This window comes from Capsicum annuum, chromosome 1 (assembly GCF_002878395.1).
Source record: "Capsicum annuum cultivar UCD-10X-F1 chromosome 1, UCD10Xv1.1, whole genome shotgun sequence".
Lineage (NCBI taxonomy): Eukaryota > Viridiplantae > Streptophyta > Magnoliopsida > Solanales > Solanaceae > Capsicum > Capsicum annuum.
Genome location: NC_061111.1, coordinates 132,504,011 through 132,524,830, shown reverse-complemented (window position 1 = coordinate 132,524,830; position 20,820 = coordinate 132,504,011). Strand labels below are relative to the sequence as shown.

At 37.8% G+C, this 20,820-nt stretch overlaps 1 pseudogene; it reads left to right on the top strand.

Moving 5' to 3' along the window:
- LOC124898009 overlaps positions 1-20,820 on the top strand; it is a 35,647-nt pseudogene that overhangs the window by 3,859 nt on the left and 10,968 nt on the right.

Below are 20,820 nucleotides of genomic sequence, written 5' to 3'. Positions count from 1 at the left end.
TATTTGACTATTATATTACCTTAGGTTGACTTCCTGGTAAGGGTCATCCACTAGAGAGGATTGACCAGAGAGAGGTCTTTACCTGTGGCATGGTATTGACACCCTTCCAGCTGAGGTTATAGGTTAGGCCCCACCTATGGTAGGTTGGGTCATTGTCGATTAAGTAACTACTTTCTACAATTTTAGTTTCAGTTTCAGTTTCAGTCTTAGTGTCAGTATCAATCTTCAGAAATCAGGACTGTCAGATATAGTCATCTATCTCTATAAGGAACTCAGATAGTTCCATTGATTCATGGACCATCCATCAGATAGGCTTGGTCTCATATATAGTTATTTGATATCATATTCAGAGATATGCCGCCAGACAGGCTTGATCACAGTCTCAAATTCTAGTGAGTATTCTTGTTATCAAATTCAGATATGATCATTTCCTTACCATTGATAATAGCTTCCTTAATCATCCATTAAAGAGGTTGATCTTTAATCTTATTAGTTGAGAGCAGTAAGCTCAGAATTCAGTCATCAATGTAAGTTCATTATTTCTCAATCATTAATATCAGATAAGTCAGTATCTCAGTATCTCAGTATCTCAGTATCAGTAATGAGTTTAGTCTGTAGTGAGGCAGTATCCGAGTTTCAGTCTCTAGAGTTGTGATGATTATGACTATGGTCTATGCATTCATATATGTGTATGTGTTCTCGTGTGGCATTTTCATGATTATTTAGTTTAGATACTATACATGCATAAGCCCTTACATTTAACCTGCCTCGTCTACATACTCAGTACATCCCTGTACTGATGTAATTGCACTGTGGTGTTTTATTTGGCACCATAGGTTCAGAGGCAAGAGACCCAGAGTTTTCTCAGCAATTCAGTCCCAGTCAGCAGCAGTAGTCGTAGCGGTGAATGCTCTTCTTTTGAGGAAGAATCTCAGTTTACTATTATTTTATCAAACTTTGTTTATATGTTCAGTAGATGGAGTTAGTTGGGGATCTTTCTCATCAACTCCACAGTTCAGACAGTTTAGAGGCTTTTCAGATAAATGTATTGGTATTCAGTTTTCAGTTTTGACTATTCATAGATGTGTTGAACCTTATGGCTTGTTTCTGCATTTATTTCAGGTATAGATATTAGTAAAGGGTTAGCTTGTGGTCCTTCAGGGTCATAAGCACCGTATGATTTCTCGGGATGGGATCTTGGGGTGTTACAGAATCATGACTTGCTTTCCTCCTTGGATGTTTGTTTTAAGGAATTACTCTGTGAAGAATAGCATTTTGTCACACAAAATGCTTTTAAGCAAGTTAATGATGTTGCTGTTGCATTTTCTATCCAAGGTAAAGGAAATAGTAGGGATATGACAAGAACTCAATGCTACAGTTGCAAAGAATATGGTCATATTACTAACAATTGTGGCAGGAAGTTTTGTAATTATTGTAAACAATAAGGACACATTGTAAAACAATGTCCCACACACCCTCTAAACCATAAGGTCAATGCTTTTCAAGCTGGGATAAATTGTTTCACTACTGAGAACTCATCTTCAGGACAAGTTCTTACTCCTAAAATGGTAAGAAAAATGATCATGTCAGCCTTTTCAGCTTTGGGGCTATAAGGTAATGATCTTACATCTAATTTTGGCTCGTTGATTTTAGCGTTTCTAATGATCATATGACCAACTCTGCTAGTATGCTAAAAAATATTCGTAAGTATCATGGTCTATCATAAATTCAAGTTGCCAATGACAGTAATTTAACCATTACCAAGGTTGGAAATATTACTAAAACTTCCAATAGTGTTTTTGTATCACCAAAGATCTCGACTAGTCTTATTTCATTCGGAAACTTGGTTGATAATAATTGTAATATGAATTATTCTCATAATTATTTCCTTGTGCAAGATCAGTTGTCGGGGATGATAATTGCGAAGGGGCCTAAAGTTGGACGATTATTTTCAATAAATTTTTCCATTCCTCGTGTTTTATCCTTTGCTTGTACTTCTACACCTAGTAAAACTGAGGTATGACATAAGCGCTCAGGACATCCAAATTCCATTGTGTTGTCTCATTTATCAAATTCTGATTTATTAGAGAATAAAAAATAATTTTCCACTGCTTCCTTTGATTGTTCTAAAATAAATTGGGCAAAAGTAACATTTTTTTTTAAATTTCATATTCGTGCTACAAAGTGTTTTGATGTCATTCATAGTGATGTTTAGGGCATTTCACCAATTATTTCTCATGCTAATTTAATGTACTTTGTGACATTTATAGATGATTATAGTCGATTTACGTGGGTGTATTTTCTTCATTCTAAATCTGAGGTATTTTCCATATTTAAGACATTTTTGGCCAATATAGAGACTCAGTTTTCTACTTGAATCAAATTAGCAAGATCTGATTCTGATAGAGAATACATGTCTTATGAATTTAAAATCTTTTTTCTTGAAAAAGGAATTATTTCACAATGCTCCTGCCTATGTACAACACAACAAAATAGGATTACTGAACATAAACATTGCCATCTTTTAGTTGTCACTCATACTTTATTTATTGAGTCCTTTGTTCCATCTAAATATTGGGTGAAAGCTTTGTCTACTGCTATTTACTTAATTAATAGACCACCATCTAAAGTATTAAATCTTGAATCTCTATATTTTCATCTTTATCACAAAAATCCTAGCTACGATAATTTTTATCCATTTGGTTATATTTTTTTTGTGCGTCTAGCTCTTTCTTAGTGCAATAAACTTTCTGTTCATTCTTCTAAATGTGATTTTATGGGTTGTAGTTTTTCACAGAAAGGTTTTATCTTGATAAATTTCATGTTTTTAGAAATGTTGTTTTCTTTGAGAATTAGTTTCTTTCCTACTCATGTTGAGTCATCTCCTATTTCTCTATTTTTCCTACTTTAGAGGATTTTCATCTTTCTCTAAGAAGATCAAAGCTGGATTTATGTATGAACAACAACAACCAACTTTACTCCCTCTTGATGTTGATCCACCACCTAAAATTTCTCTACAAGTAGAATTTTTGAATTCTTCAAGGCCTGCTCCTCTTAAGACAACTCGACTGTAACAGCTCAGGTTTTGAACTCTAAAATTTTTCTCAGTAATTGTGCTTACCGCTCAAGGTACAACTCAGGTGACAAGTCATGAAGGTTCCTCATGAGTCGTAAGGTGCTAATCATAGCTTGACCAATAAGTTCATACATGGTTTCTTCTGAGGTCACAACTTGGGCCTCACAAGTTGCAAGATTTGACCATAAGTCATAGGGTGGGACTCGTGATCCTAGTATTAGGGTAGCCTTAAGTCACTACCTAGACTACGAGTCCAAGCAACAACTCATATCCAGTTGTCAAGAGTCGTAACATGACCCATAGTGACTGGCGATAATTTTCCTATGTTTTAATTGGGGGCATGTTGGTCATTTATTCTCATCCCCAATTATAACCCACGACTATAAGAAACTTGAGGGTCCCTATTTTCATTATTTAACCAACATAAACACTTTTCTTTTATCTCAAATCCCCAAGTCAAGAACAATTAGGGTTTTCTAATGCTTGGTCACCTACATCTCAAGTGTGGTTTCTTCTAAAAAATTCTTGGTGTCTCAGACATGTATCTCTTCCCTAAAGTTGTATTTTATCATGGCATACAATGGTTTTATAATCACGTAGTTTTAATGTTTGATTTTGGAATTTGGGTTGAAGGTTTTGGATAATTATTGTTTAAATAGTATTTCCATGATTTACATGCATTTGTTTATGCATTATTAATGGATTTTTGAACTCATTTGGTGTATGGGTATGGATAATAGAATGGTGGTCGTGGATTCCCTTAAATTTATGAATAATGGAATAAGGGTTGTGGATTTCTCCAAACTTATGGATTTTGTAATGGAATTGGTAATAACCTCAATCCACTTTTATGAAATTGGCTTTGTCACATGACTATATGTATAATTTAACCAGTTTTGAAACTATTGCATTTTATAAAAAGGTTAATTGAATATAAGTGGTTTTGAAAGTCCTCAGTAACCATGATTTGATTTTAAATTGGAGCTTGGGGGTTGTGGATTCCCTTAAGTTGATGGATAATTAGAATGGCATAATGAATTTAGATTGCAAGCTTTTAATTGGTATGATGATACCATTGATAATGCCTTAATGGATGATTCCTTAGTTAAATGGATGGGTTTGTATGTAAAGGTTTTAATGAGTTTTAACGGGGGTTGTGTAGCTTGCCATGGATAGTGGAGGTCCTGGGGGACCGATACTGAAAACCATGTTTGCCGGCATGGGGGTCTTCATGACCATGTGTATAGTTCACACTTGATATATATATATATATATAACTTAGATTGGTGTGGGGTCATAGATTTTGTGGCCTTTCCTTGGACTTCTCTGGTTCGTGCGGCTAACACGTACTGGGGCCCTTCTAGTGGGGAGAGCCGAACCCATATAGACCATGGGAGTTTTTAGGACTGTTAGAGCTACACAGTCTCGGTTAATGATTTTAAATCTCATGCTAAACCTTGTTCCCTGTCCTATCATCTTATATATATGAATGTACGCATGTATGTGAACATATACATTGAGTTTGGACTTGATTTTGGAATGAAATTATTTTATCCTTATCCTAAGTTATATGCTAGCACTTGCCCCACTAACTGTCCTAGGATACTATATTGTTTCATAATGTAGGGTCCGAGGATACCTCTTTTACCCTTGTGCAATGTTAGGTGGATTTTGGTTTATCGATTGGGCTGCATTGAAGTGGTTAGCCTCCATCTTCTTTAATTCTAGACATTTGATTGATTTCCTTATGAGTATAAAAATCCTATCAATTTTTTTTCATATTTTGGATTCCGTTTTGGCCATGGTCGGGGGAATGTCCCAACCTAGTATGATATTTGGATTAGTTCAGAGGCTTTTGTGGACATATGTGTGGGTTGGATGGTGTTGTTAATCCTTAGAGCTTATTGTTGAGTTACATTAACTATTTTATCTTTATTCTCTGGTCATCTTTCGCTTGTTATTATTTGTATTTTATTTTAATTGGATAGGGACTTGAGATACCCGTCACGACTAGGATTGGGGTTGGGTCATGGAAAGCTTGGTATTAGAGCTAGGATCAGGTTCATTGGGTGTCCATAAAGCCATGTCAAGTAGAGTCTCTTTTATGGGTGTGTAGCGTACCACACTTATCAGGGAGAGGCTACGTGGTATTTAGGAATGTTCTCTTTCTTGTATTCTATTTTGAGCTATAGAGTCTGGTGTCTTGAAATTCCTTTAATCTTTGCCTTACTTTTATTTAAGATCATGTCTCCCTAAAGATCTGATGTTCGTAAGAACTCTGTCGGGCCCTCTATCCTACTTGAGGATAATGTAGATGGAACTCGACTTACTTATGGAAAGTCTAGGGTCACTACTTCTGATTATTCTGGCCATATGGAGTTCCATCGGTCCCCACTAGTCCTGCTTCAGTTGGTGATACTCATGCTTAGTCACCTCAAGGTAAAATCTCTAATGCAGAGTTCCATCGTTCTATTTCACTTGTTGACTCAATTGGTGACTTCCCAGTCTTGCTAGTTATTTTAGGGTGGTTTTGTTGTTCCTTCTTCAGAGGTTACTCAAGTTGTGTCAGTTCATGAGGTTGAATCCCCCAACTTTCATTGGCTCTATGATTGAGAAGGATATTCAAGGATTTATCAATGACATAGAGAAAATCTTTAGGGTGATGCATGCTTCCGATTTTGAAGGTGTAAAGTTTGTTGTATATCAGTTGAAGGATGTGGTATATAAATGGTATGAAAAGTAGAAGAAGTTGAAAGATGTTGATATTGAGCCAGCTATATGGGATAAGTTCTCTAGTGCCTTTCTTAATTATTTCTTTCCTCAGGAATTGAGGAAAGCTAAGACAGAGGAGTCTGTAAATCTGAAGCAAGGTAGGATGAGTATGAACGAATATGCTTTGGAGTTCCATCAGTTGTCTCATTATATTCGGAGTTAGTGTCTAATATGAGGTCTAGAATGAGAAAGTTTGCTTTAGGTTTGTCTCGTGACTTGATATTAGAGTGTAAGGCTGCAATGTTGAACAATGATATTGATATGTACAAACTTATGGTTTATATGTAGTAGGAGGAGGATAAGTAGAAGATGCAGGTGAAGATGAGGGAGAGACAGCGTAATATGTTTAGGTATTTAGAGTAGGGTGTAAATCAGCAGAACAATGAAAAAAATAGAAGACAGTGGAGCAAGAAAAAGAATTGGTGAAGTTGTTGTTCATATTTTTCAGTACTGCTCCTTGTCCTGAACTATATTTTGATTGGCTCTTTTAGGCTGACAACAGTTTTAGGCACAGGGAGCCCAATCTCAAGCTAGAGGAGCTCAGTCAGCCCCATCATATCCTCCTTGTCAATTTTGTGGATAGCTTCACCATGTTCAGTATGATGAGAAAAAGAATTAGTTCTATAATTGTGGTTAGCCTGATCATATGCAGTGATATTATTCGACAACTGAAGTTTCCATGGGAGCTAATAAGGGCCTGATAGCTACTTCTTCAGCTCCTGAACAAAAGGGGCTACTTCGAGTATCGGGGCTTACCAAAATTGTCTTTATGCTCTATCTACTTGAATGAGTTTCCTGAAGTGCTTTTTGAGGATCTTCCTGGCATTCCTCCTGATAGGAAAATAGACTTTGGGATTGATCTTCTGCCAGATAGCCTTCCTATCTTTATTCCTCTCGATAGAATGACTCCGATTGAGTTAATGAAGCTAAAGGCGTGTAATGCCCCAAATCTGGTACCCGAAATGCTACACGGTGCTCATGACCTCGAAGGACCACAATCTAACTCATGACTAATATCTGTACCTGTATACTGCATGATATACTATATAAATGCAAAAATAAAAGCTGAAAGGCCATAAGGTTCAAAAACTGTTATATAACTGATAAAACATAACATCTGAAGAAATGGTATATTAATACAAAAATAGCTGAAACAACTGTCTGAACATGCTAGTCTGAAAGCCTCTAAACTATCTGAATAAGGAGTTGATGGAACATGTCCCCAACTACCTCCAACTACTAAAATAAATTAATTAATGAGATAATAAAGTAATGGTCATGTCCTCGAAGGATGAGGACTCACTGCTAACTCTGACTGTTGAGACTGGAATACTACTGATGCTCTAGAGCTCGTGCTTCTGAACCAATGGTATAAAACACCATAGCGCAAATGCGTTAGTATGATTGAATTTACTGGTATACATGTGAGTTAGGTAGAATGCAAAGGGTTTACATGCATTTACTATACTAACTGGCTGGATAACATGAACATGAGAATACATGCATGAATACATAATGACTGTAACTGGGGTCATGATAACATGATTACTGATTCTGAGTACTGATAACATGAGATACTGATAACTGTATAACTGAAATAATTGATACTGAGCGACTGTATCTGATAGTCTAGTTTCTGATAGAACTAGCTGAGTTCCGTACTATTTTGAGTTGACTGTATCTAATAGTCCTAAACTCTAAAGAACTATCTGAGTTCTATTACCGAGACTAAATGACTATATCTGATAGTCCTGATCTGTAACTAAAACTGTGGGAAGTAGTCATCTAACCGAAATGCCCCTAATATGCTATTTTGGCTGAGTTGGGGTCCAATCTGTAACCCCAATAAAGAGGGTGTCAATACCGCCCCACTGGTAAAGACAAGCCGTGGGTGACCCTCATTTCACAGTGTCCCCAAAAGAGAATGGTGGGACCCTTATCTGACAATGTTTATCCACCTCATGAACCCTCACCTGATAGTGTTGATGTATCAACCTATGCTGGCTACATAGTTCAAGAACACAAGGATGACTTCTAAGAATCACACCCTCATTTGCAGTGTGTGTTCCCATCCTTGGGTTCACTCGGTGCTAATTCCTACTCCCATCTGAATAGACACTGAACATGGATTATTGAACTGAACAGGACTGAATTACCAGAATTTTGTTGACTAACGGAATACTACTTAGATTACTTGATTACTGAGCTTTCCTGAGTCACATGACTGACTGAGTTCTATGAATCATGGCTTGACTGAGGATATCATGAAAATATGACACTGGCTCTAGGCATACATCTAAATTGTTGGGTACAAGTACCCCCAGGACTCGATGGAAAGAAACTGACAAAGCATGACTCTCTTGAATACATGACCAACATCACAATCCATAATACAATAAGTTAGAGATTTCATGAAGTACATGTTCTAAAGCACCACAATGGTCACACATATATCCATAATTCATTGACTAATATATTTCATCAAACACTTGACATGCATGAACTTGTACATGAATGGGGATTTCATATTATTATACTAGAATGGCACTTTTCCTTTACATAGGCATTTAATCAAACACATGGGGAGCATGCTTTGGTTATACAATCATCAACACATCTAATAATCATGGATACATCAATCAACTTGTAAATTGAAGAGGTTTATCATGGTTATTATGAAAATCTTCATATACTAGGGTCAACCATTGGAATATGTAATTTAAAAATGAATCAAAATCATACAACGTCATGAACATGAATTTCAATTCAATTAGAATCATGAACATTCACAAATGTCCAAATCTTAGACTTTGAAAAGAGATTATTGAGCTTTATGGGTGAAAGAGACCCATGAATCAACACATGGTATACCTGCGTTAAGAGTTTTCTTGAAGTTCCTGGACTTAAAGAACTTGAATCTCTTAGTTTCTTGAAGAAGGATTTGGATCTAGTTTCTTAGGGATTATCTATGAGAGAAAACCCTAATTTGTTGTTGTGAATGAATAATGAACTTATGAGTCTATGTCTAATATTATTAAAAGTTAAAACGGGTGAAAAAAGACCAAAATACCCTTTTTAAAAATAACTTAAAATAACTGAGCGGACTATGCAATGGTGGGTGCGTCGGTCCATCGCTGGGTCGACGGTCCATCGATTTTGACCATTGCACCTGGGCAGAATAGGGGCTTCTTGCCTCTACTGCGACGGCTTGGACGACTGTCTGTTTCTAGTTCGATGGTCCATCGGCCTGGGCCATCGCCCTTAGGCAGAAGGTGGTCTCAGTGCCTCCACTGCGACGCTTTGGAAGATGGTCCGTCGCTAGCTCGATGGTCCGTCGGCCCTCATCATTGCACCTGGGCAGTTTTGACTGCTTTCTGTATTTTGTCCATAACTTGGCCATAACTTTATACCCTGATACTGAATTTTGACAAAATGGGTATCGATGGAAAGCTTATTCAATTTTTCATATGACAAAAAGTGAAAATCTTAAAAATTCTACGTATATAAAAGTAGATTTATCTTTCAAAGTAAGTTTCTAACATTCTTGGGACAATTTTAAGCTAGGTAGAAGTATGAGGTATTATAATATCCCCCCTTGAGAACATTCATCCTCGAATGAGACTAAGTGAGAGGGGGGAAGATAAACTAACTTACATACTAAACATGATCTAATGAATGACATGACTGATAACTGAATATATCATATCGAACATGCATATCTGATGCATGTGTAACTGATTCATGAATGCATGACTGAGCGTTCTGATGAACTAAGGTTCTTACAATGAGAATGCATGTCTGATGCATGATTATATAACTGAACTGACATATGAATGCATAACTGAATATGCAATGGTATTTAATACCAAGTTTATAATGGAATTCTGAACATGAAATGTATACCAAGCTTGTAACTAAAATCTGAACATGAAACTAAAACACTTAAGGAGAACTGTTACCTTGAGCTTGATCTGAGTTGTCGGAGAAGAGGTGAGGATACTTGGTACGCATGTCTGCTTCTACTTCCCAAGTAGCTTCCTCGAACGACTAATTCTGCCAAAGAACTTTGACTGGAGGGACTTCTTTGTTCCTCAGTCTGCGAGTCTGATAGTCTAGGATTTTGACTGGAATCTCTTCATAAGAGAGGTTGTTCTGAACATCTACGCTCTGAATAGGGACTACAACTGCTGGGTCACCTATGCACTTATTGAGCAAAGAAACATGGAAGACTGGATGAACTGAGGCTATATCGGAAGACAATTTGAGCTTATAGGCTACCTTGCCAAGACGACTGAGAGTTTTAAAGGGACCGATATATCCGGGACTGAGCTTTCCCTTCTCGTCGAACCGCTTCACTCTCTTTATGGGAGAGATCTTTAGATAGATATAGTCACCAATCTCAAATTCAAGATCCTTTCTACGAACATCTAAATAAGACTTATGTCGGCTCTGAGTAGCCTAGAGTCTTTCTCTGATCAACTGAACTTTTTCCAAGGCATCTAATACTAAGTCAGGCCCTATAACTGAGGCATAACTAACTTTGAACCAACCAACTGGAGATCTAGATCTCCTATCGTAGAGAGCTTTGAATAGAGCCATCCGAATATTGGAATAATAGCTGTTGTTGCATGCAAATTCAATCAAAGGCAAGTGGTCATCCCAACTTCCCTTGAAATCAATTACATACGCCCTTAGCATATCCTCCAAGGTCTAAATTGTCCTTTCTTCTTGACCATCTTTCTGAAGATGAAAAGCTGTATTGAGATAAACTTGGGTACCAAGACCCTTTTGGAATGCTTTCCAGAAAAGAGAGGTGAACTGGGTACCCCTTTGTGAGATAATAGATAACGTAACGCAGTACAATCTGACCAACTCTCTGATGTAGAGTTTGGCGTAATCCTTAACTAAATAAGAGGTATAGACTGGAAGAAAATGAACTGACTTGTTCATTCTATCTACAATGACCCAGACTGAATCATGCTGATGACGAGTACGAGGCAAACCCGTTACGAAGTCTATGTTCACTTCTTCCCACTTCCAAGTAGGAATATTTAACTCTCGTATGGACCTACTAGGCTTATAATGCTCTATCTTAACTTGCTGATATTTAGAGCACTTAGCCACAAACTCTACAATATCTTTCTTCATCCCACTCCACCAATAGATCTCTCGCAAGTCGCGCTACATCTTTGTGGCCCCTGGATGAATAGAGTAGCATGTACCATGCGCTTTTGCAAGAATTTTCTATCTTAAGTCATCTACACCTGGAACACAGAGAGGACCTTGACAACGCAGAACACCATTTCCCCCTTGGAAGAAAACCTCTACTTTCTGATCCGTGACTGATACTTTCAACTTGACTAGACTGGGATCTTTATCTTGCTTTTCTGTTACCTTGAAAACTAGAGATGGTTCTGAACTACTCTGAACCCATATGTCACCCTCCTTTTATTACCTAGTCTGGAAAGCTGATGGATTTCCAGAGCTAATTTCTTCTTACTGTCCTCAACATGAGAAACACTACTTATAAATAGTTTACTGAAAGCGTCGACCACAACATTGTCCTTGCTCGAATGATATAGGATACTCATATCATAATCTTTCAAGAGCTCTAACCACCTTCTCTGACGAAGATTGAGATGTTTCTGAGAAAATACATACTGAAGGATCTTATGGTCTGTGAACACATCTTCATAAACATCATATAGATAATGCCTCCAAATCTGTAAGGCAAAAACTATGGCTGCTAACTCAAGATCATGAGTAGGGTAATTCTTCTCATGGGGTTTAAGTTGTAAGGAGGTGTAGGATATGACCTTACCATGCTGCATGAGGACACAACCCAAACCTACTCTGGATGTACCATAATATACCACGAACCCATCTAAATCATCTGGTAATGCTAGAACTGAAGCTGAGGTGAGTCGAGTCTTCAACTCCTGAAAACTCTTCTCGCAAGGATCTGACCACTGGCACTTGACTTTCTTCTGAGTTAATCTGGATATAGGGGTTGAAATAGAATAAAATCCTTCAACAAACCATCTATAATAGCCAGCAAAACCCAAGAAACTCTTGATGTCTGATGGAGAGACAGGTTTGGTCCAGTTTCTTACTACTTCAGTCTTTTAAAGATCTGCTTTAATGCCGTCACCGAAAATGATATGACCAAGGAATGCTACTAACCTTAGTCAAAACTTGCATTTACTAAATTTTGTAAACAACTAATGATCTCTAAGAGTATGAAGTATAATTTTGAGATGGTCTGCATGATAATGCTCACTGCGAGAATAGACCATAATATCATCTATGAAGACTATGATGAACATGTCCAAGTACTGCTTGAACACATGGTTCATCAAGTCCATGAAAGCTGCTGGAGCATTGTTAAGACCAAAGGACATGACTAAGAATTTGTAGTGACCATACCGAGTATGAAAGGCTGTCTTTGGAATGTCACCTTCTCTGACTCTGAGCTGATGATAGCCGGATCTGAGGTCTATCTTAAAGAAATAACTGGCACCTAAAAGTTGGTCAAACAAGTCATCAATTCTGGGAAGAGGATACTTGTTCTTGACCATAACTTTATTGAGCTGATGGTAATCAATGCACATGCTAAGAAAATCGTCTTTCTTGCACACGAATAAGACTGGTGCACCCTACGATGAAATACTAGGCCTGATGAATCCCTTATCTAAGAGATCCTTCAACTACTCTTTCAATTCTCTCAGTTCTGATGGTGCTATTCTATATGGAGGAATAGATATTGGCTGAGTATCTAGTAGAAGATCAATGCCGAAGTCTATTTCCCTTTTGGGAAGAATTCCTGAAAGAACTTTGAGAAAGACATCTGAATATTCACTCACTATTGAGACTGATTCAAGACTGCGAGTTTCAAAACTAGTGCCTTTAGCTTGAACAAGATGATAGACACATCTTTTAGATATCATTTTCCATGCTCGAAGGTAGGATACAATTTGACCTCTGAACACTGAAGTAATACCCCTCCACTCTAGGATATGTTTATTTGAAAACTAGAACTGGACTATTCTATTTCTATGGTCGACTGTGGCATAGCAGGAATGAAGCCAATCCATGTCGAGAATGACATCAAAATCAGTCATCTCTAGTTTGACTAAGTTTGTTGAAGTGACTTTCTAAAATATTATAACGGGGCAGTTCCTGTATACCCACCGGGATATGATGGTTTTACCCAATGGGGTAGAGACTAAAAAGGGCTCTGCTAGAATTTTGGGACTGACTCCAAAATTGCCTGCTATATACGGAGTAACATAAGACACAGAAACTCCTGGATCTAGAAAAGCATAGACATGCACATGAAAGATCTGTAACATACCAGTAACCACATCAAGAGAATTTTCTTGATCTTGCCGGGATTGAAGACCATAGAGTCTGTTTGGGCGTTGCCCACTAGTAGCACTGAAGGTGGCACCCTACTGATTTGGGCGACTAGACTGAGCTAAGGAACGGTTGTGATGATCCTGATAACCTGACTGGGGATAATATTTAACTCTGTGGCTTGGCTTGCCACATCCAAAACAGACATCGCTACCAGATCTGTAAGTACCCTTGTGGTTCTTACCAAAAGTTTGACAAAGAGGATTAGTTCGAGCATTGCTAAATCTACCCTGAGATTTATATCCTGGATCTCTATCTCTGTTACCATCCCTGAATCTAGGAGCCAGAGCACTAAATAAAAAGGAGCTGGAACGGATGACTTAGGATAAAACTAAGAACGGTTTTCTCCTTCTGATTTAGGTTGAGCAAAGTTGAAACTACCTGCCCTTGCTCTATTATTATGCTTTTCCCTCATCTTAATCTTCTGCTCTTCTATCTATTGAGCATGAGTCATAAGCCTGCCTAAATTTATGTCACTATTTAACATCGCAGACCTACACTCGTTGACCACACTCTCATTTACCCCAAAAACAAACTTACTCATCTTGGCCCTGCTATCTACAACCACATGAGGGGCATATCTTGCTGATGATAGGCGAAATTACGCGCCTATATCAATATATTTTGCCCATATTTTAGCCTAGTTTCGAGAACTAATTATCTATTTCGTACACTTTTAGTCCTTTTTCCTGTAAATGAGCTAACAAATGTGATTAGGAAAGTTTCAGGTATAAATGATGCAAAATACAGCAATTTATGGCTTACTTGACGCAAAAGAAAGCTCACAAACGAGATGGAAAGGAGCTGGACGCATAAAGGACTAAATCTGCTGCATGGAAAATCTGTCCCGGGCTAAAACAGCATTTCTGAAGACTTTGGGACTTACAGACACAAAGCTGGATTTTTGCCATAATACATTAACCTAGTGCAATTAGGTTATGTGTTTCATCATTCTATTTGGATTATAATTTTGTAACCTTACCCTAGTACAATTGGGTCAAGGATTTCATTAGTATATTAGGATTTGGTTATTTATTTTATTAGTTTAGTAGGAGTAGGATAGGAGTATTATAAATACCCTATCATGTTAGAGATTTTGGAGAGGGGGAGGAGACATTCTGACAATTCATTCATCTCCTTACAATTAAGACATCTTCCTACAACCCATTCTCAATTCTTCATTCTTCTACTCTTAAATTCCACAACAAGAGAATCGTTACTTGCTACGGAATCACTAAAACCACACGCCAAACACCTACTATTCACGCCATCCACCATGCAAAACGTGATATCCTTCGCATTCATGGGTAACTAAATCTCTTAGTTGGGGTTATGGAAGCCGAATGAGTTACTATCTATAGCTATGAGTTTGTGAGTTCAAGACAAGTATATTGCTTATATCATTATTCTCTTCATCTTAAATCTACATTCTTTGCGGTTCAAACACAAGAACACGCCATTCTAACATCTAACCTGTTCGAGAGAAAGGTTATTTGTCTAGAAAAGAAGACGCATAGACCAACGCCAGTCTAACATCTGACTTGTTCGAGAGAAAAGTTATTTGTCTGGAAAAGAGATAATGTCAAGGTAGTAGGACACCCTTTCCTATTAAAAAGCTAGTGCCGTACCTGGACTAACTTCTTGGAGAATTCGTACCGTTAGTCACGCTTTAAGCTCGAGAGAGTTAAAGTGAAATAGTCCTTGTTTAGGTCGAGAGACGCTTGGATTTACCATCGACTACAATTCTCTATAAGCAATTACATGTCAAGACTCTACACACTCATAGCCAATAGAGACGTATACCTCAGAAGGTGGACATAACCCCAACGCCTCAATTCTCATTGTTTACAACACACGTGACAATCTCTCTTTATTTTGCTATTTTCAGTTCTTACATTCTTGTTTTGGTTACATACTACAATCCCCCCTTTCCTACGAGACTTGCACTAAAAGTCTAGTAATTTCTCTTGCTTGTTGGCCAAGCTATTCTCTGTGGGATCGATACCCAACCCAGGTTGGGTTCTATATTTGCTAACGACCGCTTTACACTCCCACGAGAGCTGTAGATTGAGCGTTATCACTTGCTAATTAAGTAAACTTAAGAGAATACTCTTTCACCATCATATTTCCCTGCCTGAGGTTGATAAATTCTAATACACTATCTTCTCTCAACTTTTGGGGAAAAAATCTATCTAAAAATGCGGTGACAAACTCCTCCCACTCAATAGGCCCTGAATCATTTGTCCTTTCTGACTTCCACTGTTTAAACCAAGTGTGAGTTATATCTTGCAACTGATATATAACTAGCTCAATGCTCTTACTAGAAGTAACCCTCATGATGTCTGTAACCTTCTGAACTTGATCGATGAATTCCTTAGGATCCTCATCTGACTATACCTGAGAAAGGATGGAGGATTTATTTGGGTGAAGTCTTGAATCCTGGATGTAGCTGAATTGGCCACTGGGTTAGCCGGAAAGACAGCTGGTCATTCATTTTAAGCAACAACTGACTGAGCAAGAGTAGTAAATGCAGCTCTTAACTCTACATGAGAAACATGTTTGCCTAAAGATTCTTCGGGCTGAGAGGCTAACTGATTCCTGTTTCTTTTTTTAGAAGGCATGTTCTATAGAAGAAAGGGAGAAATGGATTAGACTGAGAGATTGACTTGAGATTATGTTCATTGGCACAACATGAATACTGGAAAAAATAAAACTGTTCCTAAAACATCTTATAGCCTCCTGCACATAAAAATGGCGTGCAACACACCCATGCACAAAACTCTACTAGATGCAACTTTTAGACTTCCTAGGACTCTATTGAACCTTAAGCTCTGATACTAAGTTTGTAACGCCCCAAATCTGGTACCCGAAATGCTACACAATGTTCATGACTACGAATGACCACAAGCTACCCATGACTGATATCTGTACATGTATACTGCATTATATACTATATAAATGCAGAAATAAAGGTTGAAAGGCCATAAGGTTCAAAAAATATAATACAACTGATAAAACATAACATCTAAAGATATGGTATATCAATACCAAAACAACTAAAATAACTATCTAAACATGCTAGTCTGAAAGCCTCTAAACTGTCTGAATAAGGAGTTGATGGGACATGTCCTCAACTAACTCCAACTACTAAAATAAATTAATTAATGAGATAATAAAGTAATGGTCATGTACTTGAAGGATAAGGAATCAGTTCTAACTCTGACTGCTGAGATTGGAATGCTACTGAGCTCGTGCTTCTAAACCTATGGTATAAAACACCATAGCACAAATGCATCAGTATGATTGAATTTACTGGTATGCATGTGAGATAGGCTGAATGCAAAAGGTTCACATACATGTACTATACTAAACTGACTGGATAACATGAATGTGAGAATATATGCATAAATACATAATGACTGTAACTGGGGTCATGATAACATGATTACTGAGTCTGAGTTCTGATAACATGAGATACAGATAACTGTATAACTGAAATAACTAATACTGAGCGACTGTATCTGACAGTCTAGTTTCTAATTTAACTAGCTGAGTTCCGTACTGTTCTAAGTTGACTGTATCTTACAGTCCTAAATTTTGTAGAACTATCTGAATTCTATTACTGAGACTGAATGACTGTATATGACAGTCCTGATCTGTAGCTAAAACTATGGGAAGTAGTCATCTAACTGATATACCCCTAATACACTATTTTAGCTGAGTTGGGGTCCAATCTATAACCCCAATTAGAAGGGTGTCAATACCGCACCACTGGTAAAGACAAACTGTGGGTGACCCTCATCTGACAGTGTCCCCAAAAGAGAATGGTGAGACCCTTATCCGACAGTGTTTATCCACCTCATCAATGGGTCTATGCCTAATATTATTAGGGGTTAAAATGGGTGGAAAAAAACCAAAATAACCTTTTAAAAACTGACTTAAAACAACTGAGTAGACTATGCGATGGTGGGTACGACAATCCATCGCTGGGTCGATGGTCCATCGGTTTTGTCCATCTCACCTGGGCAGAATAGGGGCTTACTGCCTCTGCTGTTATGGCTTGGGTGATGGTCCGTTGCTAGCTCAATGGTTCATCACTAGCTCGACAGTATGTCGGCCTGAGCCGTCACCCTTAGACAGAAGGTGGTCTCACTGCCTCTGCTGCGATAGTTTAGGCGACGGTCCATCACTATCTCAACCGTCCGTCGACCCTCATCGTCATACCTAGATAGTTTTGACTACTTTCTATATTTTGACCATAACTTTCTACCCCAATACCAGATTTTGATGAAATGGGTATTAATGGAAAGCTTATTCAATTTCCCACTTGACAAAAAGTGAAAATCTTAAAAATTCCACATATATAAAAGTGGATTTATCTTTCAAAGTAAGTTTCTAACATTCTTGGAATGATTTTAAGCTAGGTTGCTGTATAGGGTATTGCAAAGAGCAGTTAAAAAATCTTCTTGATAAGGCCTTCATTCGACCTAGTGTTTCTTTGTGGGGTGCTCCCATTCTTTTTATGCATAAGAAAAATGGGTCTCTTTGGATATGTATAGATTATCGGGAGTTGAATAAGGTTACAAAATGAAGAATAAATACCCACTTCCTAGGATTGATAACCTCTTCAACCAAATTTAGGGTGCTAGATGTTTTTCTAAGATTAATCTTCATTTGGGGTATCATCAGTTATTGATTTGGAGGTTGACATTTCTAAGATTGCTATTTGAACCCGATATAGTCACTTTGAATTTTTGGTGATGTCATTTAGATTGACTAATGCTCCAACTACATTTATGGATCTTATGACTCAGGTGTTTAGATAGTTCTTGGACTTTTTTGTTATTGTTTTCATTGATGATATTTTGGTGTATTCTAAGAATGAGGAGGATTATGCCAAACACCTTCGAATTGTGTTGCAGACTCATAAGGGTCAAAACTTGTATGATAAATTCTCTAAGTATGAGTTTTGGTTGAATACTTTGACTTTCCTTGGGCATGTTGTTTCTAGTGAGGGGATTAAAGTGGATTCGCTGAAAGTTGAGGTGGTTAAGAAGGGTCCTAGACCCATGACCCCACCTGATATTCAGAGCTTTTAGGTTTGGTTGGGTATTATAGGAGATTTATGAAGAGTTTTTCTTCTATTATTACTTTGTTGATGAAGTTGACTCAGAAAAGGTTAAGTTTTTATGGTCTGATACGTGTGAGGGCATCTTTAATAAGTTGACTTTCACAGAAATTATGACCTTGCCCAAGAGTAATAATGGGTTCGTTTTTTATTATGATGGATTTCATGTGGGATTGAGTTGTGTTTTGATACATCATGGTAAGGTTGTGGCCTATGCTTCTAGTCATTTTAAGGTTTATGAAAGGAATCATCCAACTCATGATTTAGAGTTGGTGGATGTGGTATTTTCTTTGAAGATTTGGTGCCATTATTTGTACATGGTGTATGTAGATATCTATTCAGATCATAAAAGCCTACAGTATGTGCTTACTCAAAAGGAGCTGAATCTTTGGTAGAGACGATGGCTTGAGTTGCTAAAGAACTATGACAAGAGTATTCATTACCATCTAGGTAAAGCTAATGTCGTTGCTGAATTCTCTTAGTAGGTTGTCAATGGGGAGTTTATCTCGTATGGTTAGGATAAATAATAACTAGTGAAGAATAGTCATCGGCTATCTAATTTGGGATCTCATCTCTTGGATTCTGAGGATAGAGCGATATTGTCCAAGAAAATGTTAAATCATCTGTGGTGCTAAGGTGAAATATAAGAAAACTTTAGACCCCATTCTTATACAGATTAAGTATGATGTGGGACAACAGAAGGTGATGGTATAATAAGGTATCAACATAGATTGTGTGTTTGTGATATTGATGGATTGCAGGAGAGGAAATTGAATAAGGCTCATGAGTCAAGGTATACGATTCATCCAGGTTTGATAAAGCTGTATCATGATTTGAAAGAGATTTATTGGTGGAACAACTTAAAGAAGGATGTGGCTAACTTCGTGGCTAAGTGTATAGTGTGTCAGCAAGTGAAGGTTGAGCACTTAAGGCCTGGTGGTATGTTTTAAGAGATTGAGTTATCGATGTAAAAGTGGGAGATGATCAATATGAATTTTGTTATGGGTCTTCTGTGGTCTTACATTCAGTAAGATTTAATTTGGGTCGTATTGGATAGGATGACTAAGTCAACTTCCTTCTTGCCTGTAAGGACTACCTACTTTGGTGAGGCCTATGCTAAGTTTTTTAGTAAGGAGATAGTTAGATTGAATGGTGCTTTTGTTTCCATCATTTCATATCGAGGTACACAATTCTCTTCTCATTTTTGGTGCTCGTTTTAAAAATATTTAGGGACTAAGGTGAACCTTAGCACCGCTTTCACCCTAAATGGATGGACAAGTCGAATGGACTATTCAAACCTTGAAGGATAGGCTAAGGTCTTATGTGATTGACTTTAAGTGAAGTTGGGTTGATCACCTACCTTTCATTGAGTTTGCATATACTGATAGTTATCACTCTACTATTGGAATAACTCATTTTGAGGCTCTTTATAGTAGGAGGTGTAGGTCTCCCACTAGGTGGTTTGAGGTTGGTGAGACTAAGATATTTCATCTTGACTTGGTTCACCAAGCCATATAGAAGGTGAAGGTGATTAGGGATAAGCTTAAGACTTCCCAAAGTTTCCAAAATTCCTATACGGATGTGAGGCAAAGAAAGTTGGAGTTTGATGTAGGTGATTCCATGTTTTTGAAAGTCTCTCCTATGAAGGGAGTGATAAGGTTTGGGAAGACAGGGAATATTAAGCCTTGTTATATTGGTCCATATTTGATTTTGAGAAAAGTGAGGATGTTGCCTATGAATTAGACTTGCCTGTGGGCTTGGGTTCTATTTATCTAGTTTTCCGTATGTTGATGTTGAAAAGTGCGTGGGTGATCTTTCTAAGATTGTCCTTTTGGAAGGTGTTGGTGTTTCGGATTCCTTGTCCTATGAGGAAGTCTAGTTGAGATTTTGGAAAGGCAAGTTCATCGGTTGAGGACTAAGAATATGGCTTCGGTAAAAGTTCTTTGGAGGAATCAAAAGGTGGAAGAATCTACGTAGGAAGCCAAACAGGACATGAAGTCCAAATATCCATTCTTGTTCCCTGCATTAGATAGAAGTGTTTGAGGTATGCGTTCCCTTTTTTATCTTGTCACTTTTTTGCTGTTTGTTTATGGTTTGTTGTTGAATTTTATCTTGTATTCGTGCCAAGGGGTGCCTTAACTTCTCATTCAAGGACGAATAATCCTGGGGGAAGGGGTAATGTAATACCCTAGGTTTTGAACTTTGAAATTTTTCTCAGTAATCACGCTTACTGCTTTGGGTACGACTTAGTTGATGAGTCGTGAACACTTCTCACGAGTCATAAGGTGCTAATCATAGCCTGTCCAGTAAGTTTGTCCATGGTTTCTACTGAGGTCACAACTTATACCTCATGAGTTGTAAGGTTTGGTCACGAGTCATAGGTTGGGACTCGTGACCCTAGCCGTAGGGTAACCCTGAGTCAGTGCCC